At 37.9% G+C, this 18,888-nt stretch overlaps 1 protein-coding gene across 3 annotated transcripts in view; it reads right to left on the bottom strand.

Moving 5' to 3' along the window:
* LRRFIP2 (LRR binding FLII interacting protein 2) overlaps positions 1-18,888 on the bottom strand; it is a 122,405-nt gene that overhangs the window by 82,200 nt on the left and 21,317 nt on the right. The window lies entirely within an intron of this gene.

Consider the following 18,888-nt stretch of genomic DNA (forward strand, 5'->3'; position numbering starts at 1 on the left):
TTTTTCAATAGTAAATACTACAGAACTACATTATCCACAGATCGGAGGGACCCCAGATATGAAGGGCCAACTATAAGTTACAGGGGGATTTTTGACTGCAGGTAGGGTCGGCACCCCTAACCTCCTCATTGTTCAAGGGTCAACTGTAACTCCATTTTAGAATGGGCAAAGGATTTGAATAGACATTTCTCTAAAGAAGATATACAAGTAGCCAATTAGCACACAAAAAGATGCTCAACATCATTGGTCATTAGGGAAATGCAAATCAAAATCACACTGAGATACCATTTCACACCCACGAGGATGGCTATAACAAAAAAATTTTTAAATGGAAAATAACTAGTGTTGGCAAGGATGTGGAGAAGTCAGACACATTGCTGGTGGATATGTTAAACGGTGTAGCTGCTCCTGAAAATGGTTTAGCAGTTCCTCAAAACATTAAACATACACCATAAGACCCGGCATCCACCTCTAGATATGTACCTAAGAGAAACGAACACGTGTTCACACAAAAACTTGTACATTAAGTATTCATAGCAGTATTATTCATAATAGCCCCCCAAATGGAAACAACCCAAATGTTCATCAACTGATGAATGGATAAACAAAATGTGGTATCATCCATAGAATGGAATATTATTCAGCCATAAAAAGGAATGAAGACTGAGCTCTGACCACCACAGCAACAGTCAGCTCTACCCACCACCAGAGCCTCCTATCAAGCCTCTTAGATAGCCTCAACCACCAGAGGGCAGACAGCAGAAGCAAGAAAAACTACAATCCTGCAGCCTGTGGAACAAAAACCACATTCACAGAAAGAGAGACAAGATGGAAAGGCAGAGGGCTATGTACCCGATGAAGGAACAAGATAAAATCCCAGAAAAACAACTAAATGAAGTGGAGATAGGCAACCTTCCAGAAAAAGAATTCAGAATAATGATAGTGAAGATGATCCAGGACCTCGGAATAAGAATGGAGGCAAAGATTGAGAAGATGCAAGAAATGACTAACAAAGACCTAGAAGAATTAAAGAACAAACAAACAGAGATGACCAATACAATAACTGAAATGAAAACTACACTAGAAGGAATCAATAGCAGAATAACTGAGGCAGAAGAACGGATAAGTGACCTGGAAGACAGAATGGTGGAATTCACTGCTGCGGAAAAGACTAAAGAAAAAAGAATGAAAAGAAAAAAGACAGCCTAAGAGACCTCTGGGACAACATTAAACGCAACAACATTCGCATTATAGGGGTCCCAGAAGGAGAAGAGAGAGAGAAAGGACCCGAGAAAATATTTGAAGAGATTATAGTTGAAAACTTCCCTAACATGGGAAAGGAACTAGCCACCCAAGTCCAGGAAGCACAGAGAGTCCCACACAGGATAAACCCAAGGAGAAACACGCTGAGACACATAGTAATCAAATTGACAAAAATTAAAGACAAAGAAAAATTATTGAAAGCAGCAAGGGAAAAACGACAAATAACATACAAGGGAACTCCCATAAGGTTAACAGCTGATTTCTCAGCAGAAACTCTACAAGCCAGAAGGGAGTGGCATGATATACTTAAAGTGATGAAAGGGAAGAACCTACAACCAAGATTACTCTACCCGGCAAGGATCTCATTTAGATTTGATGGAGAAATCAAAAGCTTTACAGACAAGCAAAAGCTAAGAGAATTCAGCACCACCAAACCAGCTCTACAACAAATGCTAAAGGAACTTCTCTAAGTGGGAAACACAAGAGAAGAAAAGGACCTACAAAAACAAACCCAAAACAATTAAGAAAATGCTCATAGGAACATACATATCGATAATTACCTTAAACGTGAATGGATTAAATGCTCCAACCAAAAGACACAGGCTTGCTGAATGGATACAAAAACAAGACCCATATATATGCTGTCTACAAGAGACCTACGGACACATACAGACTGAAAGTGAGGCGATGGAAAAAGATATTCCATGCAAATGGAAATCAAAAGAAAGCTGGAGTAGCAATACTCATATCAGATAAAATAGAGTTTAAAATAAAGAATGTTACAAGAGACAAGGAAGGACACTACATAATGATCAAGAGATCAATCCAAGAAGAAGATATAACAATTATAAATATACATGCACCCAACATAGGAGCACCTCAATACATAAGGCAACTGCTAACAGCTATGAAAGAGGAAATCGACAGTAACACAATAATAGTGGGGGACTTTAATACCTCACTTACACCAATGGACAGATCATCCAAAATGAAAATAAATAAGGAAACAGAAGCTTTAAATGACACAATAGACCAGATAGATTTAATTGATATTTATAGGACATTCCATCCAAAAACAGCAGTTTACACTTTCTTCTCAAGTGCGCACGGAACATTCTCCAGGATAGATCACATCTTGGGTCACAAATCAAGCCTCAGTAAATTTAAGAAAACAGAAATCATATCAAGCATCTTTTCTGACCACAACGCTATGAGATTAAAAAGCAATTACAGGGAAAAAAACAAAAAAACCACAAACACATGGAGGCTAAACAATACGTTACTAAATAACCAAGAGATCACTGAAGAAATCAAAGAGGAAATCAAAAAATACCTAGAGACAAATGACAATGAAAACACGACGATCCAAAACCTATGGGATGCAGCAAAAGCAGTTCTAAGAGGGAAGTTTATAGCTATACAAGCCTATCTAAAGAAACAAGAAAAATCTCAAGTAAACAATCTAACCTTACACCTAAAGGAACTAGAGAAAGAAGAACAAACAAAACCCAAAGTTAGCAGAAGGAAAGAAATCATAAAGATCAGAGCAGAAATAAATGAAATAGAAACAAAACAAGAGCAAAGATCAATAAAACTAAAAGCTGGTTCTTTGAGAAGATAAACAAAATTGATAAGCCATTAGCCAGACTCACCAAGCAAAAGAGGGAGAAGACTCAAATCAATAAAATTAGAAATGAAAAAGGGGAAGTTACAACAGACACCACAGAAATACAAAGCATCCTAAGAGACTACTACAAGCAACTCTATGCCAATAAAATGGACAACCCGGAAGAAATGGACAAATTCTTAGAAAGGTATAACCTTCCAAGACTAAACCAGGAAGAAACAGAAAATATGAACAGACCAATCACAAGTAATGAAATTGAAACTGTGATTAGAAATCTTCCAACAAACAAAAGTCCAGGACCAGATGGCTTCACAGGTGAATTCTATCAAACATTTAGAGAAGAGCTAACACCCATCCTTCTCAAACTCTTCCAAACAATTGCAGAGGAAGGAACACTCCCAAACTCATTCTATGAGGCCACCCTCACCCTGATAACAAAACCAGACAAAGATACTACAAAAAAAGAAAATTACAGACCAGTATCACTGATGAATATAGATGAAAAATCCTCAACAAAATACTGGCAAACAGAATCCAACAGTGCAGTAAAAGGATCATACACCACGATCAAGTGGTATTTATCCCAGGGATGCAAGGATTCTTCAATATAAGCAAATCAATCAATGTGATACACCATATTAACAAATTGAAGGAGAAAAACCATATGATCTTCTCAATAGATGCAGAAAAAGCTTTGGACAAAATTCAGCACCCATTTATGATAAAAACTCTCCAGAAAGTGGGCACAGAGGGAACCTACCTCAACATAATAAAGGCCATATACGACAAACCCACAGCAAACATCATTCTCAATGGTGAAAAACTGAAAGCATTTCCTCTAAGATCAGGAACGAGACAAGGATGTCCACTCTCGCCACCATTATTCAACATAGTTTTGGAAGTCCTAGCCACGGCAATCAGAGAAGATAAAGAAATAAAAGGAATCCAAACTGGAAAAGAAGAAGTAAAACTGTCACTGTTTGCAGATGACATGATACTATACATAAAGAATCCTAAAAATGCCACCAGAAAACTACTAGAGCTAATCAATGAATTTGGTAAAGTTGCAGGATACAAAATTAATGCACAGAAATCTCTTGCATTCCTATACACTAATGATGGAAAATCTGAAAGAGAAATTATGGAAACACTCCCATTTACCATTGCAACAAAAAGAATAAAATACCTAGGAATAAACCTACCTAGGGAGACAAAAGACCTGTATGCAGAGAACTATAAGACACTGATGAAAGAAATTAAAGATGATACCAACAGATGGAGAGATATACCATGTTCTTGGATTGGAAGAATCAATATTGTGAAAATGACCACACTACCCAAAGCAATCTACAGATTCAATGCAATCCCTATCAAATTACCAATGGCATTTTTTACGTAACTAGAACATATCATCTTAAAATTTGTATGGAGATGCAAAAGACCCCGAATAGCCAAAGCAGTCTTGAGGGAAAAAAACAGAGCTGGAGGAATCAGACTCCCTGACTTCAGACTATACCACAAAGTTACAGTAATCAAGACAATATGGTACTGGCACAAAAACAGAAATATAGATCAATGGAACAAGATAGAAATCCCAGAGATAAACCCACGCACCTATGGTCAACTAATCTATGACAAAGGAGGCAAAGATATACAGTGGAGAAAAGACAGTCTCTTCAGTAAGTGGTGCTGGGAAAACTGGACAGCTACATGTAAAAGAATGAAATTAGAATACTCCCTAACACCATACACAAAAATAAACTCAAAATGGATTAGAGACCTAAATGTAAGACGGGACACTATAAAACTCTTAGAGGAAAACATAGGAAGAACACTCTTTGACATAAATCACAGCAAGATCTTTTTTGATCCACTTCCTAGAGTAATGGAAATAAAAACAAAAATAAACAAATGGGACCTAATGAAACTTCAAAGCTTTTGCACAGCAAAGGAAACCATAAACAAGACGAAAAGAGAACCCTCAGAATGGGAGAAAATATTTGCAAACGAATCAACGGACAAAGGATTAATCTCCAAAATATATAAACAGCTCATGCAGCTCAATATTAAAGAAAGAAACAACCCAATCCAAAAATGGGCAGAAGACCTAAATAGACATTTCTCCAAAGAAGATATACAGGTGGCCAAGAAGCACATGAAAAGATGCTCAACATCACTAATTATTAGAGAAATGCAAATCAAAACTACAATGAGGTATCACCTCACACCAGTTAGAATGGGCATCATCAGAAAATCTACAAACAACAAATGCTGGAGAGGGTGTGGAGAAAAGGGAACCCTCTTGCACTGTTGGTGGGAATGTAAATTGATACAGCCACTATGGAGAACAATATGGAGGTTCCTTAAAAAACTAAAAATAGAATTACCATATGACCCAGCAATCCCACTACTGGGCATATACCCAGAGAAAACCATAATTCCAAAAGACACATGCACCCCAATGTTCATTGCAGCACTATTTACAATAGCCAGGTCATAGAAGCAACCTAAATGCCCATCGACAGACGAGTGGATAAAGAAGTTGTGGTACATATATACAATGGACTATTACTCAGCCATAAAAAGGAACGAAACTGAGTCATTTGTTGAGACGTGGATGGATCTAGAGACTGTCATACAGAGTGAAGTAAGTCAGAAAGAGAAAAACAAATATCGTATATTAACGCATGTATGTGGAACCTAGAAAAATGGTACAGATGAACCGGTTTGCAGAGCAGAAGTTGAGACACAGATGTAGAGAACAAACGTATGGACACCAAGGGGGGAAAACTGCGGTGGGGTGGGGATGGTGGTGTGCTGAATTGGGGGATTGGGATTGACATGTATACAGTGATGTGCATAAAATTGATGACTGATTAAAAAAATAAATTAAAAAAAAAAAAAGGAATGAGGTACTGATATAGGTTACAACATGGATGAACCCTAAAAACATTATGCTAAGTGAAAGAAGCCAGACACAGAAGTCCACATATTGTATAATTCCACTTATATGAAATGTCCAGAATAGGAAAATCCAAAGACAGAATGTAGATTACTGATTGCCAGGGGCTGGAGTAAGGGGGAGATGGAGAGTGACTGCTAATTGGTATGTGGTTTCTTTCTGTGCTGATGAGATGTCTGTAATTTGTAATTAGAAAGTGGCAGTGGTTGTACATCCTTCTGAATACACTGAACACCACTAAAAACTGTATACTTTAAAATGGTGAATTTTACGGTATGTGAATTATATCTCAATTTAAAAATTTTTAAATAAATGAGACAGTGAATAAAAAATATAATGCTAAATTAAATAAATAGTAAAATATGCAAAACTCCAACACATAAAACTCAGTATATAAAATGGGAGAAAGGGAATCTTATGATCTAGTAAGTCTGGAAAATGCCAGGTTAAATTTTTTAAAATCTTTAATAATACACATTATGAATTGCCAAGAAAAAGGTAAAATAAAAAAGCATTTCGCAGACTTACCTAACCACATTACTAAATAAGCCCTAAGTAATTCTTCAAGGATCATGTTCCAAGGAACAACACATCTGGGAAATAATGATTAAGCTCTGGCAATATATCAGGACCCAATTCAAACTGTACTAATTCTGTTAGGGGGGGACCTTACCCTTGTTCTTAATATTTATAAAATTAGACAATGTTTTGAGAATGATCTTCATAGAATCAAAACCCAAACTTTCAAGATGACAGAAAAGATGAGACCTCACATTAATATTACTACCATCATTTGAACACTTAGCAAAGCTAGGTGCTTATTTTCCTTTAATCCACAAAGTAACCCCTTGAGGTACAGAAGGATTAAGTAATTTGCCTAATATCTCCTGGCCAGCAAGTATTCGAACTGAGATCCACATCCTTAGAATCTGACTCCAGTTAACGCTCTTACCTATGTTGCCACAACTTATATCTTTATACCCCAAGTGTAAGAACATATCCTTAGGCAAATAATAAGTTTACTTTGGACGAATTAACCTGTGATTTTTCAATTGAGCATAGATTCTCTCTTTTCTGTGAAACTGTACCATTCTGGTTCCCTTTTTTCTTTGACCATGACTTTACCCCAAATGTAGTTAATCTTCTCCTTTTGCTATACACAGCCTTTCCTCTCATCTGTTTACTCCATATTTTCAATTATCAGCCAGCGAGAATGATTCAAGTCTAGCATCTCAAGCTCTGACCAAAATCAAAGCCTACATTTCTAACTCTCTAGTGGATCTCTTGTCATACAGTAAGAGTGAATAAAAGCAACCTCATCTTCCCTCAGTGAATACGCTTTGCTTCCCTATTTTTCAATCTCCAGAAATGGAACCCTTGTTGAAAACTCAGTCTCAGGGACTCCTACTTCCTAACTAAAACTTCTTTACAATATCCCTTAAATGCAACCTTTAATATCCATTCCTACAGACTCCCCCTCTTCCAAGCAGGCCCTTACACTTTCACCTAGGATACTCTATTTCCTAATTCTAACTTCACTTTCTCCATTCCAACTCTCCTCCTATCCGTGCTATTTCCACATTACACACTGTTGAATTAATCTGCACCAAGGAACAAGTGGTTGATTAGCCATAATATACTTTATGATGCCCAATACCCAAAAGCATCCTTACACTTTCAGAATTTTAAATTTGGATTCTGTTACTGCTTAGGTCAAATAAACACAGAACAGCCTAAAATAAACCAAATCAGTCCAGATCAGTTTGCAAATCAGAAACTCAACTAAGGCCAATCCTATTATAACTATCTGTCCTGTGGGTCTACAAGTAAAGCAGGATCTATCCTATCCACTGGACAGTGCCCTCTGTTTCCTTGGAATATAACCCACATGTCAAATTTCATTTGGAACTATTCTGGGGGGGCTGAATATTCTGGGGGGAAACAAAGTTATATCCACTTTAAAAAAAATAGTTTGAATCCATCATCCTAAGAGTCAAAGGCAAGAGAGTTCATTATAAAGTTACATTAGCAATATAAATATAAAATATATGTATATACATATAAAACACAAATGTAAAGTTATATAACAATATACATATAAAACATATATGGACGTGTCTATATATATAGAGACACACACCCTCTGTGCTATGATGTGAACTCCACCCTCCCTAGGGACCTTGCCTCAACTATCTGATCTCCTCTGTCTGCACTCTCTTCCTCTACTGGTTTGTTCTTCTCATCATAAGTAGGTTCAAAGTCTCTCTTATCTTTAAACAAACAAACAAACAAACAGTCCCATCCTGGTTCAATTCTGTCTCGTCTTCTCTTTACAGCCAACTTTTCTAGCACCTCCCTCCTCACTCCCCACTCCCTTCAAATGACACTTTCTGGCTTCTGCCCAAATCATTTCAGTGAAATTGCTCATGCCAAAGTCACTTATGACCTCTGACTACCAAACCCAATAGAATTTTTCTCTTATCTCACTTGTCCATTCTGGCTTCCCGTATCACTGCCACTCAACTTCTTCTGAAAACTCTCCTCTCTTGGCTTTCTGCAATACTAGTCTCTCCTGGTTTCCCGCTTGACTCTCTGACCTCTCTTCCTCAGAATCCTTCATGGGCTCATTTTTCTCTGTTAGCTCCTAAAACTTTAAAATAGCCAAAGCTTCCAGGTTTCATCTTACTCTCTTCACTCTATGTTCCCTCCCTGGGTGATACTGAGAGTCTGCAAAGCTTTGTGTCCAACCCAGACTCTTCTCTCACAGTCCAACTGGCTATTAAACCCTGGGGCTGTCCCACCGGAACCTCGGATCTGATATATCACAAATGGAATTTATAATCTTTCCCTTAAAGTTCCTCTTCCTCTTTATGTCCCCATCAGCTGTCCCATTACCCAGAACTGAAATGAAGGATCCCCGTAAGTCTCCTTCCTCCCTCGTTTACATCCTCCGTCCATACCGTCACTAAATCTCAGCTATAGTTCCCATCAAGATTCCCTCTCTCTACTATTTCTTCAGTCCAAACTTCCCTCTCCATTCCCACTATCACTGCCTTAATTCAGGCTCTCATCACCTGTCACCAAGATGACAACAAAGCTTCCTAACTAGTTTTCTCCTTACCAGTCACTCTTTACATGGTGGCTAAATCTGAAGAAGGTTTTACCCTTCAAGGGCTCCCCCACAGCTGCCGAAATCACACATGAACTCCTTAGCACACAAATCCCTTCCTGATCGGCCCCTCTGGTCTCTCCAGCATCATCTCCCATTCCCCCCACCCTCTCTCCAGCCAAACAGAGCTGTTATTCTGGCAGCTTCCAACGTGTTCTACCCCTGTGCCTGAGAACACTTAGAAAGTGACACACACAAACCCATAAAACAATACTGTTTATAGTGATATGTATTAGAACCTTTAGAACAGGAACAGGAAGGATACCTCATGATTTTATTATAGTGGTTCCCTGTTGGGGTGGGGGAAGGGGAAATAGGCCTGGGGGTAAAATAAAGGGCCCTAAACTTGGTTTATAATGTCTTCTCCCTTCCTTCTGATCTTTATAAGAAAAAGTCTGCAATAACTGTCCCAAAATGTTAGCATCATTTAATGTAGACTCATGGGTACTGACATTATTATCAAAACCTTTCTGCATTTAACATTTTTCAAAAAGAATAGACCATAACACACACTCAAATGCCTTTAAAAGAAGGGAAACCTCTAGCTTTTAAACTTTTGTCCTGCTGTGATCATGTGACAGTTTTAAAGGGAGGCAAATTAAAATTTCATGATTTGACAGAAATGCACTGAACTGAGCCAAATATGGAATTGCCAGCCTGCATGTATATCCATAATATAAAATCCATGCAACTGGCATGAGAAAGAAAAATAAGGTATAATTTGGACCTTTACAGACTACACTTTAATATCAAGAAATTTGAAATATAAAATTCTAGAAAGTGAAACATTCAAGGCAAATGACTAATTCAGGTAGCTAAAGACTCAGAGCTTACTGTGTTTAATTTTGTTATTCTTCCATGACACTCATGCCAAAAGAACACTGGAAGACAAATTAAGAGACATAATATTTATTGTGTTGCTATGGTTTCCAAATTAACAAATAAAAATCATTACTCAATTCCCTAGCAACTTCCCTTTAGTAGAAAATCTTAGGTACCATTTTTCTTAATTAGATTTTTTTTTACGATTTTTTTTTAAAGAGGTGCATTTCTTTTTTTTTAAATTAATTAATTTATTTTTTAATTTATTTTTTTTTTGGCTGTGTTGGGTCTTCGTTGCTGCACGTGGACTTTCTCTAGTTGTGGCGAGCAGGGGCTACTCTTTGTTGTGGTGCACGGGCTTCTCACTGCGGTGGCTTCTCTTGTTGCGGAGCACAGGCTCTAGGTGCACGGGCTTCAGCAGTTGTGGCACACAGGCTCAGTAGTTGTGTCTTGCGGGCTCTAGAGCGCAGGCTCAGTAGTTGTGGCACATGGGCTTAGTTGCTCCGTGGCGTGTGGAATCCTCCCGGACCGGGGATCAAACCTGTGTCCCCTGCATTGGCAGGTGGGTTCTTAACCACTGCACCACCAGGGAAGTCCCTTTAATTAGATCTTAACAATATAATTGTGTTTCACCATTTTTTTTTAAAGCTTTTGGTAGTTGAAAACCAACTATATAAATTTTTCTGAGCATAAACACCAATATGCATTAGATAAAATCTAGGGATTTTAACCCATTTTCTTCTGATGTCAAACAACTATATCTTCCTTTTATTTAGAAAACTGCTGACAGCAAAATATTCTTTTGAAATGAGAGAAGGAATTTAAGATTACAGACTTTATTACTGAGGTTTGAATACAACCTAGTAAATAGATAGCACTGGAAGACTGAAACCCTGGCTCAGCAATGACGCATCTAACCGAAGGGGAAACGTGACCCACAGTTGTGGTAGAGATACTCTGTGTGTGTGCTGGGGGTGGCGGTGGGGATGCTAGTAGCGTCCTTACATTTAGGGTAAGGGTACCGCACTATCTGAATTTTTTCTCCAAATACCTGTAAGTCACAGGAATGGTGAAGATTGTGACAGTGAACCTTATACCAAACATTTTTCAGTCACGCTGACACAAAACTAAGTCATAGGGCTCAATAATCCTCCCTTAATTCTGGTTAGAGGGATAAATCAAGGAACAGTGAGATACCGAGAGTAACGCTGGCCATCACAGAGCCCTGGATTTGGGGGGCGGGGCGGGGGAGGGAGTGCCCAACCACATCGCCTACCCTCCTTTGCCTTAGTTCCAGTGGGTAAATGGGGGAAAAATAGAGAGGTCTGCACTTGACAGGAATTGGCTGCATTCATGTACTAATGCCACTGGAAAGATTCCTAAATGACTAAAAACGACAACTTAGGTCTGCTCTTTCAAAGAATTTGTCTACTAAAAACAGTAAGTACGAAGGGGGAGAATTTTTAAAGAAAACTTTTAACTGGATAGAAATGGAAAGAAAAACATTTATTTTTCACAACCCTGAAAAATTAACTCGTATTTCATAATCTTTTATAAATTTCTGTGTACCACCACTGAGTGTATTAAAGGCATTTGAAAGGTATTTTAAATAAGAGTAATTCTGCCTCCTGTGGAGTTAATTTTTCAGACAAATCCAATTTGCAAAGAACAACCTGAACCAAACACAAAAGGGTGATCAAAAAAGTGCCAAAATTAAGAAAGACTTAAGACATGACCTTGAAATCCCAGAGTTCTTTAGGGCTCAGCCTGAGGAGTGATTATCCTCAACTCTACACTTTCTCCCTAGACAACCTCATCCACAATCATGATTTCAATTACTTTCTACATGCGCACAAGTCTCAAATATGTATGTATAGCCCAGACTTCTCCTTTGACCTCTTGATCCAAATCCCCAAACTGCTTCTTCAAAATCTCCACTTAGATGCCTCAGAGGCACGTTAAATACCACACGTCCTAACATAAATTCATGGTCTTCCGTCTCCAAACCTCCTCCCCGCACTAACGTTGCCTACCATCCCCCAGGATGCACAACCCCAAACCTCCCCTCTCTGCTACCCAACCACTGCCACTCACTGAGCATCTCCTCCTACCTCTGCATTCCAACCACCTCTCCCCATCCCTACTGTCATCACTCTAGGCCAGGCCACCAATGCCTCTGCAAGTCTCATGACTCATCTCTCCGCATCCACTAACGTCTCTTTGTGATATCATCTCCAACCCGCAGGAAAGTCATCCTCTGAAGGCACATATCTGATCACATCATACCCCTACACAAAACTCTTCAATGTTTTTTCCTTTGCTCTTAGGACACAGACCAAAATCTTATATCAGGGTTCTCACCCTCAGCCCTACTGACATTTGCTGTGGGGACTGTCCTGTGCACTGCAGCATTTTTAGCAACATCCCTGGCCTCTCCCACACATGCCACTAGCACACCCCTCCCCCTGTTGTGACGGGCAAAAATATCTTCATACACTGCCAACTGCCCCCAGCTGGACAAAATCACTCTCAGTTGAGAACCACCGGCCTGTGTGACCCGGCTCCTGCCTACCTCTCTGGCTACTCTCCTCCTTGCTGTACATGTCAGAGTTAACAGTGATATCACGGGAGGCACAATATTAAGAGTGTAGGAGCCGAAGTGCACATTTCAGACCGACCCTTCTCTAGCTATGTGGCCTTGCACAAGTTACTTCACTTCTCCGTGCCTTGGATTCATCACAGATAAAATGAGAATAGTAGACCACCCCACAGAGTTATCAAGAGGATTAAATCTGTTTAAAGAACTTAGAATAGTGCCTGGTACATAATAAGAGCTCAGCAAGTGTTAGCTGTTCATGTTGTTACTCCTTGAATTCTCCACACTCTTTCAGCCTCAAAGCTTGTCACACATTCTTCCCTCTGACTGTAAAGCTCCTCCCCGCATCTGACAACTGCTTCCCCTAAATCACTGCATTCCTCCTTCAAAACTCAACTGAAAGGGCGCTTCCTCAGGGAAGCCTTCCCAAAGCCCCCAAAATGTCAAGTCCCCCGTCACACACTCTTTAACGAAATCATTTACTGTTCACTCAAAGCACTTAGCACAGTTGTAAATAAATATATTATTACATTTGCTCAATTCTAAGAATGCCACTGGTTGTGATATACACTGACAATCACCGCTTTCAAGACAGAAATTACAATTATTAAATGTAGACATTAAATTTGAAGGAAAAAAAGAAGCTGAAAATCAAAGAACAGGTCCATTATGTAATGATTTTTTAGGGTCAATTTTCCCCTCTAGAACCTAAGCTCCATAAAGGGAAATGACCATGTTAGACCTGTCCATTCCCTGTCCTCCTTACCTAACACAGCACCTACAGAGAGTAAATGCTCAATAAACATTTACTAAATGAATGACATTCAAAATTCACGTTTAAAAAAGAAACCCACTTTATTCTTATTCTTTTTTTTAATCTTCTTTTTAAGTTTTTAATTTTTTTTTTTGTTGGCTGCGTTGGGTGTTAGTTGCGGCGTGCGGTATCTTCATAGAGGTATGCGGGATCTTTTCCCTGTGGTGCGCGGGCTTCTCTCTAGTTGTGGCGTTCGGGTTTCCTCTCTCTAGTTGTGGCACACGGGCTCCAGGGCGCGTGGGCTCTGTAGTTTGTGGCATGCAGGCTCTCTAGTTGAGGCGTGTGGGCTTAGTTGCCCCGCGGCATGTGGGATCTTAGTCCCTCCACCAGGGATCGAACCCACGTCCCCTGCATTGGAAGGGGGATTCTTTACCACTGGACCACCAGGGAAGCCCCCAAAACTACTTTATTCTTAAATGAAAGATGGTATTACCCATAATTATTATTGATTATGGTAATTCTTTGCATTTTAAAAAACTGCTATCCTTGCCAAAAGTTTTTTATCCTTAGTTCGACATGGCCTAAAAATGAATAAATTATTCAAATAAAATAGCTAAATAACTATGAGAAAATCATTAGCTCTATCAAGCTATTATGATTATTATTCCATAAAGCAATAACACTGGACAGTATCTTTTAAACTAAGCACAGTTCTTCCCTTTGTATCCTTCTCAGGCTGCTAATCTATAATCAAAACCACAAACTTCTGGTTCTCACTACTCATCATTCCAGATGCCTGGAATCTACCTCTTTAAGCAGCAAACTAATAAAATCCAACCAAGGGTCCATCAATAGATAAATGGATGAACAAAATGTAATATATACATACAATGGTACATTATTCAGCTATAAAAGAAGGAATTAAGTTATTTACAAGGAAAAAAAAAAGAGGAATGAAGTTCTGATACATGCTACAACACGGATGAATCCTGAAGACATTATGCTAAGTGAAAAAAGCCAGACACAAAAAGGACAAATACTGTATAATTCCAGTTCTATGAAATATCTAGAATTAGACAAATTCATAGGGACATAAAGTAGATTAGAGGTTACCAGGGGCTAAAAGAGGGGGCAATGGAGTTACTACTTAATGGTTACAGAATTTCTGTCTGGGGTGATGAAAGATTTTTGAAATAGACAGTGGTGCTGGTTATACAACATTGTTAATGTAATTAATGCCAATGAATTGTAGACTTAAAAATGGTTAAAATGGCAAATTTTCTTATATATATTTTAACCACAAATTAAAAGTAAATCATGTAAAAACCATTGAATGGTATGCTTCAAATGAGTGAACTATATGTTATGTGAATTATATCTCAATAAAGTTATTTAAAAAAATGAAATCCAAGTTCTAGCAGCTACAAATGTTAAACAGCCATAGTTTCTTTTCTTCCTTATTATTACAAGTAGGTTTGCACACCAAATATGTATACATGTAAATTCTGCTCAATGTAAAAGTCTCCAAACATTCCACTTACTAGACTCTAACTCCTATAAAAGATGATCGGTTTCTATGCCTGTCATTGATTCTTTAGATTCAAGAGAGTTGTGCATTATGAGTATGAATTTTCTTTGGGTCCTGAATCTCAAAAGAGATCACAGAATTTTAGAACTGGAAGGGCTTTCAGATCATCAGGTTCAAAAATAAGCAACGTTCTGATGACTTCCATTTGAAGAGATGTGCAGAAAACATGTTTTCTTCATAATTTCAGCTCTACAACAAGGAAAGGAGGAATAGTCCAGGCTTCAGTGAGGCCATAGTAAGACTGCTTGCAAACCCTCCAAGAGGCTTCTACTTCTCATAGGAACACTCTTCATAACACTCACCAAACTGACTGTGGTAAGGCGGCATAACTGGCTTTCATCCATCCCTATCTTTCTCCTTTTGCGAGGCTAGCTGCCTAAGGGTCTCCATTTGATACCCTCTGTGCTTTCGGGTAATTTTCACTGAAAGGCAACTCTCCAACTGCATTTCCCCCAAACCTGTGGGACAATCAAAGTCAAACAAGCAAGAAAGGTAAGCATCCAGATTGGCCTTCTGATACCCTAGAGAACCTGCTGCTGACCTCCTCCAACACCTGCTCTTATGAGGTCTTCAGAGAGCTGTGACACACATGCTCACCCAGCAAAGCAGCAACATGCCTATTACAGACATGGCGGGACTTCTAGATCCATCCACATTCCTGCCTTCATGGAGCAATCTTCAAACATTTCAACATCTTTTAAAAATGCAAACAGGTTTTACAAGATAAGAAGAATTCTGGAGATGGATGGTGATGATGGTTGCACAACAATGTGACTGTACTTAAGTCCACAGAACTGTACACTTAAAAATGGCTAAAGTGGTAAATTTTATGAGTATTTTACAACAATTTTTAAAGTGCACTCGGTTTCACATTTTAGCATGCAAATTATCCAGTTTGCAGAACATATTCAAGCTTTTTGTTTCTTTTGCTCCTCATTCCCTCTAATTGCCTGATTTGGGGCCAACTGAGAAGCATGGATACTTGAGCAGATAGTAAGCAAGAGGAAAAAGAGGCTATTTTTCTTTATTTATGGTATACCCTGTCTACCTCAAAAAACAATTTGAAGTGAGGAAAAGACAAATTAAACTCTTAAGATTTAACTTAAAAAAAAAAAAAGATTAAGCTATTTGTCCTTTTTAATTGTTATGGGGGTTCTGTTAGTTTTTATTCCTAACTTAAGGTAATTGTGTGTGTGTGTGTGTGTGTGTGTGTGTGTGTGTGAAAGGGATGATCCTATCAGAGAAAATAACGATTAGGGACTAACTGTGAATGCCAACCATCTAATGTATGAATGCACAATTAAGAACTGGTTATGAAAACTTGAAAGAGAAAAAAATCACAAGGAATATATGAAAGAATTATTATGATTGCTAAACCTATTTCCTCTAAAGTTTTACTGCACCACACATTAGGCACTCATCCTGCAAATAAAGTCTTTTTTTTTTTTTAACATCATTATTGGAGTATAATTGCTTTACAATGGTGTGTTACTTTCTGATTTATAACAAAGTGAATCAGCTATACGTATACATATATCCCCATATCCCCTCCCTCTTGCATCTCCCTCCCACCCTTCCTATCCCACCCCTCTAGGTGGTCACAAAGCACCGAGCTGATCTCCCTGTGCTATGCGGCTGCTTCCCACTAGCTATCTATCAAATAAAGTCTTGAATCTTAAAAGTAAAAACTAGCCCTTTCATGTTTCAGGTTAAGCTAAGCCTTCTGATAAGGTTATTAAAGTTGGAATATTCATATTCAGAGTTCTGAAGATAGAAATAAAAACTAGAAATACTGGCCTCTTAAAACCTTTTCTAATAATAAAAATAATTATTGTAACTTTAAGTATTATAATAAATGGATTAAACTTAGTTATTTCATAGCAAAATAATAATGTACAGGGAGGAAAATAACCTGTAAGTAAAAAAAAACTGACCATCCAGGATGGGATCTTCTGGGTACTTTGGTTCATGGTTCCCATGATTGGCCATCAAAATCCCCTAGGAAGGAGTATGTGTGTATGTGTGTATGTGTGTGTGTGTGTGTGTGTGTGTGTGTGTGTGTGTATTTAAATACAGATTTATAAGCTCAACCTCATAGATTCAGATTTAGCAAGTATGGGGTAACACCTGGGAATCTGTACATTGAAAAAGCAACCTGGGAGATTCATATGATCAACCACGTTTTAGAACACCTATCTTAATAAATATATTTCTTATAAAAGAAGAATATTTTACTTCTATTCTTACTTTCTATTTCAACTTATTAATAAGCAACAAAATAGCCTACTGGAAGCCTAACACTATGGTAAAGTTTACGTGCACTATTTACTTTGTCACAGCAGCCCTATAATACAGGAGGCCCATATTATTCCCATTTTACAGATGAGGAAACTGAAGTCCAGAGTAGTTACTTAACAAGATTACTCAACCAGCGACTAGTACAGCCAGAATTCAAAGCCACACTTATAACTCTCCAAAGTCCAGCTCTTCTGGAAGTAGCATGATACAGAAAAATAAACAATGGCTTTAAAAGCTGAATTTGAGTCCCAGTTCTGATACCTTCCAGACATTAATCTCTCGGCTTCGTCTGTTTCCTCATCGGTAAATAAGGCTAATAACAATGCTTATCCTACCTAACTCATAAGGTTATTATTGTGAGAATCAAGATGTGAAAGTGCTTTTAAAATCATGAAAAGCTACAGAAAAACAAAATATTAATGGAGGAGATGGAGAAGACTGACAACAGCGCAGCACAGTGAGCCTATGTGTTTGAATCCAAGCTCGGCTGTTTCTTAGCTGTGTGACCTTAGGGAAGTTACTTATCTTTTCTATGCAATGATTTCTTCATCTGTAAAATGGAGAATATAATAGAACCAATTTCAGAATTTTGTGGAGAGTAAATAAACTACTTCATTTAAAATGCTTAAAATAGTATTTGTCACATAGTAAGCACTCAAGTGTTGGATGCTAGAATGCTACCCAATTTTGTAAATGAAGCATTACATCCAAAAAGAGTTCAAGTACCCAGTGACAGTACAAAAAGAGCCTAAAACATACTGGCATTTTCTCCCCTTATAGAAATCTGGGTATGTAAATCCCTCCAATTTTGGAAGCAAATATTTTGAGTAGTTTCAATTTTCAACTGAAACTATGTGGCTTCCAAAATACTTCATTCGGGTAAATACTTAAGACCATTGTAAAGTGTCATCCACTACTTCATTTTAAAATATCTTTTACCTTTTTATCTAAAAATATCTCACTGATTTTTTAAAAGTAATTTTGTTAAAGTATTATCACAGTTTTGTCATCAGTTTTTAGATAACTTTCCTCTGCTTCAAATATCCTCCTACAAAATTTGACTTCTAATTCAAAAGCTGAGTAGCTTATAAAAGGAAAAACGTAACAGTGAGCTGGATCCAAAAAAAGACTGTGTATTATGTCAAAAGGAAACAGCACTAGTCCTAAATGAGTTATTTACTAAGAATAACAAAGAGGAAGCGATGAGGGAATAATTCTCACCCAAAGAATACAATTTTAAAATGCTCTAAGCAATTCTTGTACCAGGTTAGTATATGGTCAGGTCTGCAGCTGCAGATAAGAGTCTGAAACAAAGTTGGCTCCTCACTAAGAAATCACAGCTGGGAGTTATCTTAAATTTTCAATATGCAACAGGAAATGCTGCCAGAGATTCGATAGGTGACACCCCTTTCCTTTTTTCTGAGTTGTCAACAAACCAAAACAAAAAACGCTCCAGAAGCTCTATTACTAGCTAAAAGTTAGACATAAAAATTCCACTGCAATTATTCAAAAAACAGCTAAGACACTGAATCTGAGCAGACACCAAATAAGGATTATTTCTGTTAACATTTATACAGTGCTTCCTGGAATATATTAACTGTAGAGCCCAACGAGCATTTTTGTAATATAGTTATCATATCTTCAACATTCTAATTACCTTAAGTTTCAATAATGAAGATTAATTATAAATTTCGAAACATCAGGACAAATACCTGGAAGTCAACTAATCCACAAAAATAAAATGAAAAATTAATTTTAAATGAGTTGAATAAATATCCAAGTAAAGAGACAGTAACTGTATTTTACTCT

This window comes from Eschrichtius robustus, chromosome 12 (genome assembly GCF_028021215.1).
Source record: "Eschrichtius robustus isolate mEscRob2 chromosome 12, mEscRob2.pri, whole genome shotgun sequence".
NCBI lineage: Eukaryota > Metazoa > Chordata > Mammalia > Artiodactyla > Eschrichtiidae > Eschrichtius > Eschrichtius robustus.